Source organism: Lissotriton helveticus, chromosome 4_1 (genome assembly GCF_964261635.1).
Source record: "Lissotriton helveticus chromosome 4_1, aLisHel1.1, whole genome shotgun sequence".
In the NCBI taxonomy this organism is placed as follows: Eukaryota; Metazoa; Chordata; class Amphibia; order Caudata; family Salamandridae; genus Lissotriton; species Lissotriton helveticus.
Genome location: NC_136063.1, coordinates 1,119,808,253 through 1,119,820,498, shown reverse-complemented (window position 1 = coordinate 1,119,820,498; position 12,246 = coordinate 1,119,808,253).

The window sequence follows — 12,246 nt, the reverse complement described above, 5'->3', positions numbered from 1 at the left end:
TTTGCATTTGCCTCTCGTAGAAATTGAAGTAAGTCGTCCCATGCATACTCGGCACAGCTAAGAGTGAGGAACCATGTAGGAGTTCCTAAGTTTCTTAGCATACATTTCAATTCCCCATGACGACGGTACCAATACTCATTTGTACCACGCTGACATGCCATGAGATTGATTAGATGAGATTCCAAAATATTATCTTGCAGATTGACTTTCTCCATAAAGTCCCTCGCCGAAACATTTTGCAGATGTGCTCCACTTTTCAGTATATGGTTTACTGCATAAGAAAGCGCAGACAAGTCACTTTCATACAGTAGATGAAACAAATATGGAATGCATTGACGAAACCTTGGATCTTCAGCATATAATCTTAAAGTTTGATATTCAGATGCAGGAATTTGAAGTGGTCGATCGTCATATCGTCCACCTCGACCTGTTGGAAATAAATGTGGAAAACAACGAGCTTCCAAACTTTCTTTCCATACACTAATGGGACTTCCTTTTGCTGCTTTCATTTGAAACAAGTCAATTGCATTCCCCATCACTTCTTTGGAATGCAAAGGATGAACAGTATAATGTTCCTATATTTCTTCACTTCTAGACACATCAGCTTTTTCAATTTGGCCAGCTGAACAATCACTGTCTTCATCTGCAGCTGTTTCCTCTGCTCCAACACATACATGTTTGTAGTACTCATTGTTTTTGACCAAATACAACGTTGCCTTTTTGACTTTCCTAACATCCACTAAATCTTGCCAGATTTTCTTACTCTTTGTCGGAACCCCATTAACTAGAATAACCAGAGGTTCCTCTTCCACTTTCTCTACAACAATTGTATCAAAATTTTTCTTGAAATCTAGAGGCAAATAAACAACTCTTCCCTTTAATCCTCTCTGTAAATCTGAAGGAGGCAATTTCCCTATCTTAGGCTCCATGCGAACAATTGCCTGAAAAGGATGGACACATTGAATCAAAATAGACTCATATGTATTTAAATCCATCAATTCAGGAGGAATGTCTATCAACTCCTGATTATTATGAACAGCTCTAGCAGGCATTCTGTTTTGATTTAATTTATCATAACAATATTTACAAATACACTGATCAGAACTCAAATCAAAAGAATTCTCCACCCACAAATAAGTGGCAAAATCCTTCCACTCATAATTATTTATCTTTTCACTTTTTACGTATAAATCAACTAATCTAGTTTGATGCTTATAATGAGTTCGTCGACAACACACACAAGTAAAATTCGGCCTTTCACTTGATTTCACCTTAAACCTGGTAATTTCCTGGTCAAACTTTTCTGTACTTGAAATCTGTACATTGTCTTCCACATTACCTTGAATTTCTATGTCAATTTCTGCACTGTCCTCTTTATCACCAAAATAACAAATCTCAATTTCTTCACAAATCTTCTTCACATCTAATTCAGTTCCATGCAAAAGAGCACTGTTTAATTGTTTAAGTTTAAGTGCTGGACTTTTTGCATAATACAACCTTCTCACTAATTTCCTCATTTTGTTATGATGCACTGCTAACATCCTAAAATGATGAAAAACACTCTGACAGACTTTTCTAGAAAGACAAGCCAGTGAATGCCCTTGCAAACCTGTGTTTTCTCTCACTCTACAAGGATCTAAGTCTTGCAACATCTTCATTTTCTGTTTTAGACTTTTCTTACTATATGTACGTAAGAAATTACAAAACAAATCGATTGATTTCTGTCGCACACTACAAATACTACTACACTTCCAAGTGTACACTGGACCCTTAGTACGTCTCCCTAAAACTTCATCAGTTAACACCTCTTCTGGTTCTCTAGGCACAAGTTTCTCTTTTTCAATCGGACAACCGTCTTTCACCTCATATGCTCGACCACTGGTGTCAACTGCATGCACTAAATCATTCTCCTGGAAGTAACTCTCCTCATTGAAAAATGGCTCACAACTTGAACTGTGCATCCATTCTTCAGAAAAAACTTTACAAAAATTAGTCCGATTAATTACTCTTTTCCATCTACTGTTTGATTTGAAAACATCAATTGTCTTGTTAAGTGTCCTAATTCTATTGATTATTAAAATAAATATTTTTTTCTTAACTTCAAAAGCCTGATCAACAATCTTCTCTACACTTTTCTTTTTCTTATAAAAAGCAGATCTCTGTTTACCTTTTTTAATATTTTTTAACAAATTTAAAACCACCCTATTGCGAAACATTCGTTTACGAATGTCCCTAAATTGGTTTTGCCTTCTATTCCTATACATATTATTCTCTCCTGCTCCAGTACTAACATTTTTGGGGGGCCTCTCCTTCCTTTTCAAATTTGCTCTCTCCTTCTCTTTTTCTACATTCTGTCCAACATTTTTTTTTGATCTACATATGTTCCATAAGAAAGACTTAGTTGTCTTACCAGGAGCTTTTTTCCTGTTTTTTGAAGTATTTGTTGTAGAGGAGTACTGTAATTCCGTTGCTGTTTTTGATTTTTTCCGCTTTGCATCTTTTCTTCTCCTCTGCCTTGAAGGCATATTTCCTTACTATTGAAATCTTGATTTCGATCTGTGGTAAAGAACAAAAATAACACATTATAGACCACTATTACCAAACAACAAAGCAATGACAATAAGCAAACGGTCTATTCAGGGTTACACATGAGGTGAGGATTGTCCAGGGGTGCAGAGGAGGTGAGGTCTGTATTGAAAAGTATAGTGGAAGAGAGATCTGTCTAGGGGTACAAAGGAGGTGAGGCCTGTGTCTAAGAGTACAGTGGGGGATAGGCTTCATGAAGTCTAGTCCACTGCACTCTTAGACACAGGCCTCACCACCTATGCTCCCCAGGAAAGGCCTCTCTCCCACTACAGTCTTGAACACAGGCCTCACCTCCTCTGTACCTCTGGACATGCCTCACCTCATCTGCACAATCTACTTCCTAATCTGACATAACATAGGTGACATCATTGTGAAAGGTTGAAATATATCTATTTAATCATGCAGACACTATTTATTCCTTCTCAAAAATCTAAAAGCCATTGATTTGCCCCAAAATCGTTTTTTAAATAACATTTTAGACACAGAGCGCAGGTCCTATGTATAAGCATTCAGTGTCCATGAGTACAGTGGAGAGGACTAACCTCCTTCGACCGTTGGACAAGCCTTACCTCATCTGTGTCCGCTGGAGAGGCCTCAATGTATTGAGTATAATTCATGGTAACTGGGTGCAGATGAGGTGACGCATGTCCAGGGGTGTAAATAAGCTGAGGCCTGTCTAAGGATGCAGATCAATTGAGGTCTATTCAGGGTTGCAGATGAGGTGACGATTGTCCAGGGGTGCAGAGGGGGTGAGGCCTGTATTGAAGAGTGTAGTGGAAGAGAAGTCTGTCCAGAGGTACAAAGAAGGTGAGGCCTGTGTCTAAGAGTGCAGTGGGGGATAGGCTTCATGAAGTCTAGTCCACTGCACTCTTAGACACAGGCCTCACCACCTATGCTCCCCAGGAAAGGCCTCTCTCCCACTACAGTCTTGAACACAGGCCTCACCTCCTCTGTACCTCTGGACACGCCTCATCTCATCTGCACAATCTACTTCCTAATCTGAGGTAACACAGGTGACATCATTGTGAAAGGTTGAAATATATTTATTTAATCATGCAGACACTATTTATTCCTTCTCAAAAATCTAAAAGCCATTGATTTTCCTCAACATCGTTTTTTAAATAACATTTTAGACACAGAGCGCAGGTCCTATGTACAAGCATTCAGTATCCATGAGTGCAGTGGAGAGGACTGACCTCCTCTGACCCTTGGACAAGCCTTACCTCATCTGTGTCCTCTGCACAGGCCTCAATGTGTTGGGTATAATTGATGGTAACTGGGTGCAGAGGAGGTGATGCGTGTCCAGGGGTGTAAATAAGCTGAGGCCTGTCTAAGGATGCAGATGAGTTGAGGTCTATTCAGGGTTGCAGATGAGGTGAGGATTGTCAAGGGGTGCAAAGGAGGTGAAGCCTGTAATGAAGAGTGTAGTGGAAGAGATGTTTGTCCAGGGGTACAAAGGAGGTGAGGCCTGTGTCTAAGACTACAGTGGGGGATAGGCTTCATGAAATCTAGTCCACTACACTCTTAGACACAGTCCTCACCACCTATGCTCCCCAGGAAAGGCCTCTCTCCCACTACAGTCTTGAACACAGGCCTCACCTCCTCTGTACCTCTGGACATGCCTCACCTCATCTGCACAATCTACTTCCTAATCTGACATAACACAGGTGACATCATTGTGAAAGGTTCAAATATATTTATTTAATCATGCAGACACTATTTATTCCTTCTCAAAAATCTAAAAGCCATTGATTTTCCTCAAAATCTTTTTTCAAATCAAATTTAAGAAACACAGCACAGGTCCTATGTGCAAGCATTCGATTTCACTACTGAAACCTCACTATTTCACAAAATACAAATCCTCTATCTTGCAAATGTTGATACCAGGCATTATTTAAAAAAATGACACAAACCAACAGCAAAGATGCTCAATGTGCTTCCTAGTATGAGGTAACACAGGTGACATCATTGTAAAAGATTCAAATGTATTTCTTTAATCATGCAGACACTATTTATTCCTTCTCAAAAATGTAAAAGCTATTGATTTGCCCCAAAATCGTTTTTTCAATAACATTTTAGAAACAGAGCGCAGTTCCTATGTACAAGCATTCCATTTCACTACTGAAAACTCACTATTTTACTAAATACATTTCCTCTCTGTTGCAAACATTCCTACCAAGCATTACCTAAAAAATGACACAAACCAAGAGCAAAGAAGCTCAGTCTGCTTCCTAATCTGAGGTAACACAGATGACATGATTGTGAAAGGTTCAAATATTTTTATGTAATCATGCAGACACTATTTATTTCGTCTCAAAAATGTAAAAGCCATTGATTTGCCCCAAAATCGTTTTTTCAATAACATTTTAGAAACAAAGCGCAGGTCCTATGTACAAGCATTCAATTTCAGTACTAAAAACTCACTATTTTACAAAATACATTTCCTCTCTCTTGCAAACATTCCTACCAAGCATTACCAAAAAAATGACACAAACCAACAGCAAAGAAGCTCAGTCTGCTTCCTAATCTGAGGTGACACAGGTGACATGATTGTGAAAGGTTCAAATATTTTTATGTAATCATGCACACACTATTTATTCCTTCTAAAAAATGTAAAAGCCATTGATTTGCCCCAAAATCATTTTTTGAATAACATTTTAGAAACAGAACACAGGTCCTATGTACAAGCATTCCATTTCAGTTATGAAAACTCACTATTTTACAAAATAGATTTCCTCTCTCTTGCAAACATTCCTACCAAGCATTACCAAAAAAATGACACAAACCAACAGCAAAGAAGCTCAGTCTGCTTCCTTTTCTGAGGTAACACAGGTGACATGATTGTGAAAGGTTCAAATATTTTTATGTAATCATGCACACACTATTTATTCCTTCTCAAAAATGTAAAAGCCATTGATTTGCCCCAAAATCGTTTTTTGAATAACATTTTAGAAACAGAACGCAGGTCCTATTTACAAGCATTCCATTTCAGTACTAAAAACTCACTATTTTACAAAATACATTTCCTCTCTCTTGCAAACATTCCTACAAAGCATTACCAAAAAAATGACACAAACCAACAGCAAAGAAGCTCAGTCTGCTTCCTAATCTGAGGTAACACAGATGACATGATTGTGAAAGGTTCAAATATTGCATTTTCAAAAAGCATCACACAAACCAACAGCAAAGAAGCTCAATGTGCTTCCTAATCTAAACTCTCTATCTACATTGAATGAATCATAACTCACCTTTACAAATGCTTTGGGAGATTGAGAACAGTGTCTGTCGGATACACACACCAATATTTCTTTAGCAGAGCAAAAGGTATGTACTGCAGGCACTGCAACCATGAATGGCACAGAAAACCTCTAATTCTACACACATATTCCTCATGGTAACCAATCAAAACTCTTCCCTCTCTATTTTCAAACCAACACCCTTCCCCCCCTCAGCCCTTTCTACCTGTTACCATAGCAACTCCCTCCTCACTGAGCTCTCAGGGTTAAAAGTTTATTCTACAATGTTGCAAATGAACTCAGCAAGGATGTTTGACCTCTCAATACACCAGCTTATCAGGTGCAATCTTTCTTTTAATGACTTTTTCTTAACCATTCAAATTACTTCTTTTACAGAACAGAAACATGCACCCTAACTTTCAGTTTTCAACTATCTGAATCCACCAATCATTGCTTGTGATTCAACAGCACTGAAACTCCACAGTTTTTTTTTTTGCAAACTCCTACTGTTCCAACTGCCATTTTATTCCTACACTTCATCTGACTGCACCAGAACCTCCTCTCACCATGTATTCTGTCTGGATTATAGGACATAGCTACATCCACTGGGCTCAAAGGTATACAGCTCTCAGAAATTTTCACAACCTTGATTTACCAAATGTGCACATCAAATGGATTGGCCAAAGAGGATTGAGATGTCATCAATTGATACCATTGGTGAAAACCTTTCACCATTTGCCACCGTATAATTTTGCACTGTGGTGGAAATGACCTAGGCACTTTGACTGGGGTAGGTCTGGAAATGGTTTTAAAGGACACCTTTGGGCAATTGATGACACTTTTTCCACAAACTGCCTTGGTATATTCCAATATATGCCAAAGACAGAAATGGAAGTGGTCCAACCGATTTTGTCCACAATTTGAGAAAGCACGGAAACATGTGAATAAATCTGTTTCTGCTTACATGAGAGACTATGGAATGGGTTCAATATACAACAATAACTTGCGTTACAACATGCAAGATATCTACAGAGGAGATGGTGTGCACTTCTCAGATGAGGGGAATAGAATATTCCTTCTGAATTTAAGACTGTGCATTGGAACCTACTTGTAGGTACCTAAATCATCCACAGAACCCAAAAGCTCTTTTCAGGGCTACCCTACCTCTGATCACTAAAATTGATTACTTTTCTCTAACTTTTTTCACTGTTTTTCACCAAAGTACGCTCCCCGGTACACTCCCCGGTACGCGTACAGGGCGCTTCCCCCGCGATTTTTTTTTAAAAAAAAATGTTTTTTTTGGGCCTATATGGGCCTCCTAAGCCCCCCTCAGAAAACCTAGGGGGTCAGGGGGTGTCTACCGTGCCCCCTTTTACCCATTCCCAACGTTGTTTGTCCTCCATCTTGTGTCTCAAATCTACTGAAACACAAGATGGAGGACTCCCGTTGCGCTGCCGGTACGCGTACCGGGGCGCGCACCGGTGAGCGCTCCCAAAACATTTAAAAAGTTAATTTACATAAAAACCACTGGAGAGACTTTCACCAAATATAGAATAGGCCTGTTAAAGCTGTCTGCTCTTTGGGTAGTCCCTCCTAATTATTTATTTATTTTGTCCCCTTTTTGCCCCTCATAACCTTTTAATCTTTTTTTTCACTGGATTTTTTGTGGAGTTGTCCTAGGGGTTAGGTGTTCTCTTTGCCCTTATAGTCCTTTACCTGAGGCCTAGGTCCATGTCCCTGACTGGAAAGTAAGGGTCACACAAAATGGTGGTCATCAACTGCCATAACTGTCTCCCCTGAGACCTGACCCATAGAATAGAATGGGGCATTACAGAACCTTCTGGACCTCCTAAGGTCAGCCTATAAAAGGCGGAATGTTGGGCAACCATTTTGAGATGGTGTGGCATGAAGAGGAGAGTTGGAGGACAGGAGTATAGGCGGCTGAAGGAGGAGACTGGTGCACTGTGGGGATTGACAGACCTGCTGGGTCGCGGTCCCTGTTGTTGTGAAACTATCCCTCATCTTCTGACCTGACCCTGTCAAGACGTGGACTCGGGAAAATCCCTACGGCAGAGGTTTCCGGTGGGAATCCTATGTGGAGTCTGAAGGCGAGGACAGTAAGGCACCGCCAGGTGAGGGTGATCGGGGCTGCCCCCTAGACCAGGGCAGGGCCTGAGTGGTAGGGAAGGAAGGAAATCCCTGCTCTTGCCAATCACCGGTGTCCGGTTTGACTGAACTCGTGGCTCAGAAGAAGTGTCCCGCCTAAATCCGGCACTTCGGATTAGAGTTTATCAAGAGGTTACTTGCCCCAGAATTGGATCATCTGCCAGCGAGGCGCCGCAGCTCCCTGCCGGGAGTGGTGTCTCGAGCGCTGCGCAGGCCCAGTGTGGTGTAGAGCAGTACCATTAAAGAGGAGCGCCGTCACGAGCCCGCGCATGCTTGATGCCGGCTTGGGTGGCTACTGAGGCGCGGAAGTGTCCTGTATGCCGCGCAGGTGCAGAGGAGTGCTGAAAGACCTCTTGGCTTGGTAGAGGAGCGGAGCTGAGTAGGTCGGCGGCCGGGCAGGCCGTGTGAGAGGAACGGGCGAAAAGGGAGGAGCGCCGAAGTTCCAGTGTGCCTACCAAGAGGTCCGATCGCTAACAAAGTAAGCGTCCCGCTTTGGTGAAGCCCCAAAGCTGGACGAATTTCCTTAACACCGGCAGGGTTCTTGGGAAGTGGTGAAGCAGAGACCCTGAAGCTCGAACTAGGCAACGAGGTGAATTCTAGACTTCCTGTCTCCTGACTGGGACAAGACGAGTCTTGATTGTAGTAAAAGAGTCCTGAATTCCCGTTTCATTAACGCTGTAGGGATCCTGCCTGTGTTTAATGCCTGTGTGTTCTCTTATATGACCGGAGCAGTTGGGAAAAGGTTACTGGCACTGTCCATGCGGCAGATCCGGCCTATGAGTTAATGTTAGCAGGAATTCATCAACTGACAGAGGGAGTAGGTAATACCTTGATACAGGTTCTCCAGAGTGAAAAGAGAATTACGGTGATATCTTTAAAGCTAAAGCAGTCATAGTATGAGATAGCCACTGGTATGAGTTAGGTTTAGCCTGCCTGTCTCCAGTTTTCTTCCATTGAACTGTGTGAGGTTTCATAATCAAAGGAATCAACTGTAGAAACTCTGGTTATTACCTTCAAACTGTCTGTTTAAAATGCCTATGTTTTACTGAGGGAACTGAATAGGCTGGTTTCCTCAAACCACTGCCCACTCTTCATTATCTGTGTAGAACTGTTAGAAATCTGGTGGGTAAAGTTTAGTGCTGAACTCGTATGTAATTGATAAAGGGAATATGATATGACTTTGAAATGTGATAACAAACTCTAAAAGTGAAAAGGAACATAAGGAGAAATAATGGTGTGAAAAAGAAAGAGTGAATCAAACTATTTTTATAAACCAGTCCATATTTTTCCACAAATTTGGTGTAGTGTCGTTTTTGTGTGGAAGTACATTGAGTTACTGCTGGGTGGTGCGCAAACTTTACACGTGTGCTTCTAGGATCTGACTGTCTTACCCTAGGCCAGGCTACCCTATGTGACTTGGTAACACTAGGTCCAACATGTTTGGTGTCTAGCGGTGGGATGAGAACTGTGGTCGCGACTACTCTGCAGTAACTAAGTGTAATCCACTGACCTACACCAGGAGTTTTCTCCTGGCGGACTTCCTAATTACTACTTTTGTTTTTTCTAAATTTATTCCTGGTGGTGGGTGGAGGTGACCCTCAGAGTTTCCTATCCTTGTAACCTACTTCGGGGTGGTTGTCCACACTTTTCACTGACAAGATGGAATTCGAAATGTCAGAGCTGGAGACCTATACTGTGGCACAGCTCAAGGATTTCTGTCAGGAAAGGGGAGTGTTCGTTAGGCGAGGGGCCAAAAGAGAGGAGCTCCGTACTAGTCTGCGAGCCTGGGTGGAAGCGCACATGGAGGGAACGGTAGAGGAGGAGGAGTCAGACAGAAGTACTGTCATCGAGAGGCCTGCAGAATGTCCCCCGGGGATGGGTGAAATGTCAATCAGCCCCAAGGTAGTCTCACGGGAGGGCAGCAGTGTGTCATCGAGAGGGTTGTCAGAGACCGAGTTAGCCGACAGGAGAGAGGAAAGACAGTTAAGGTGGGAGATGGCCAAACTGGAGATGGAAGGGAGGAGGATGGAACACGAGCTCAAGCTACGAGAGCTCGACCTCAAAGCCCTTAACATCACTACGAATGGTGGCAGCGAAATCAAAGAATTAACCGGGGAATCCAGACCCTACCTACCTAAAGACATAGTTGCCAGCTACAGCCAAGGGGTGATGGAGCCTGGAGAGCTAAGTGCTCTCCAGGATCGCTGGACAGGCCCCTTTGAGGTGTTAGAAAAGAAGGGTAAGGCCACATACCTGGTGGACCTTAAGACCCCTCGACAGCCCCTACGGGTGCTACATGCTAATCGCCTCAAACCCCACCATGAGAGGCCCGAGGTCATCTTGATGATGGTGACCGATGGAGGAGAGGAGGCGGAAAGCGAGCCTCTCCCGGACTTGTTTTCGTCTCAGGAAAAGGATGGGTCGGTGGAGGGAGTGAATCTCTCCCCATCCCTAACTCCTGAGCAGCGAGAGGACTGTCGCCAGATACTGGAGCAGTACTCTACGTTGTTCTCACTTGTCCCGGGAAGGACCCACCTGTGTACCCATGATGTGGACACAGGAGACAGCCCACCAGTGAAGTCAAAGACCTACCGGCTGTCAGACAAGGTGAAGGCCAGCATCCACGGTGAAGTGACCAAGATGCTGGAGCTAGGAGTTATTGAACCTTCCAGCAGCCCCTGGTCCAGTCCGGTGGTTCTAATGCCAAAAGCTGCTCCACCGGGCACCACTCCAGAACTAAGGTTCTGTGTGGATTACCGGGGACTGAACTCAGTGACCAAGACTGATGCTCATCCGATCCCTAGGGCGGATGAATTGATTGACCGGCTGGGAGCTGCCCATTATTTGAGTACCTTTGACCTCACTTCAGGGTACTGGCAGATCTCCCTTACAGATGGAGCAAAAGAAAGGTCAGCTTTCTCCACACCTGAGGGACACTTCCAATTCTGCGTGATGCCCTTTGGGCTCAAGAATGCCCCTGCCACTTTTCAGCGGCTGGTGAACCAGGTCCTCTCTGGAATGGAGGCTTACTCTGCTGCTTACCTGGATGACAATGCCGTCTTCAGCAGCAGTTGGGAGGACCATTTGCATCACTTGCAAGCAGTTCTCCAGGCCCTGAAACAAGCTGGCTTGACGATCAAGGCCAGTAAATGTCAGATTGGGCAGGGGTCGGTTGTGTACCTAGGTCACTTGGTGGGTAGGGGAACAGTGCAGCCTCTTCAGGCAAAGATTGAGGCAATCATGGCCTGGGAACCCCCCAAAACCCAGACTGAGGTCCGAGCTTTCCTGGGCCTCACAGGTTACTACCGTCGCTTTGTGAAGGGGTATGGCACTATTGTAGCGCCCCTCACAGAGCTCACCTCCAAGAAACAACCTCGACGGGTAGTCTGGACAGAGGCTTGTCAGCAAGCCTTTGTGAGATTGAAACAGGCCATGTGTGCAGCACCGGTCCTGAGGGCCCCCGACTTCTCCAAGGAGTTCATTGTCCAGACAGAAGCATCAGAGCATGGCATTGGGGCAGTGTTATCGCAACTCAATGAAGAGGGTCTGGATCAGCCTGTAGTCTTCCTGTCCAGGAGACTGCTTCCCCAGGAACAAAAGTGGAGTGCAATTGAGCGGGAAGCTTTTGCGGTGGTGTGGGCTCTGAAGAAGTTGCGGCCATACCTGTTTGGATTGCACTTCCTGGTTCAAACTGACCACCGACCCCTTCGTTGGCTGATGCAAATGAAGGGGGAAAATCCCAAGTTGTTGAGATGGTCCATCTCTCTACAGGGAATGGACTTCCGGGTGGAACATCGGCCTGGAGTGGACCACGCCAATGCAGACGGTCTCTCTAGGTATTTCCGCCTTAGTGATGAGGACTCCCAAGGGGTTGGGTAGCTCTCCCCACTTTCAGCTGGGGGGGACGCGTGTTAGACCTGTCTGCTCTTTGGGTAGTCCCTCCTAATTATTTATTTATTTTGTCCCCTTTTTGCCCCTCATAACCTTTTAATCTTTTTTTTCACTGGATTTTTTGTGGAGTTGTCCTAGGGGTTAGGTGTTCTCTTTGCCCTTATAGTCCTTTACCTGAGGCCTAGGTCCATGTCCCTGACTGGAAAGTAAGGGTCACACAAAATGGTGGTCATCAACTGCCATAACTGACTCCCCTGAGACCTGACCCATAGAATAGACTAGGGCATTCCAGAACCTTCTGGTCTCTTCTGGACCTCCTAAGGTCAGCCTATAAAAGGCGGAATGTTGGGCAACCATTTTGAGATGG